Below are 217 nucleotides of genomic sequence, written 5' to 3' on the forward strand. Positions count from 1 at the left end.
GGGACAGGGAGCCTGCTTCGGAGCCCCCACAGAGGCCGTGAGCAGCCAGGCCATGCACTGAGGACAGCATGGGGCGTGATGGGGTAGCAGGCAGCCCAGGACTCCACACCAGCACTGCCATCACACCAAGAGCGTCTCTTACCTGACACTGAGAGACTTAGGAAGCAGGTTGTGGAAAGAAAAAAAGAGGATTTACCAAGGGAACGGCAAGGGGACA

This window comes from Nestor notabilis, unplaced genomic scaffold (assembly GCF_000696875.1).
Source record: "Nestor notabilis isolate BGI_N333 unplaced genomic scaffold, ASM69687v1 scaffold2394, whole genome shotgun sequence".
NCBI classification, from domain to species: domain Eukaryota; kingdom Metazoa; phylum Chordata; class Aves; order Psittaciformes; family Psittacidae; genus Nestor; species Nestor notabilis.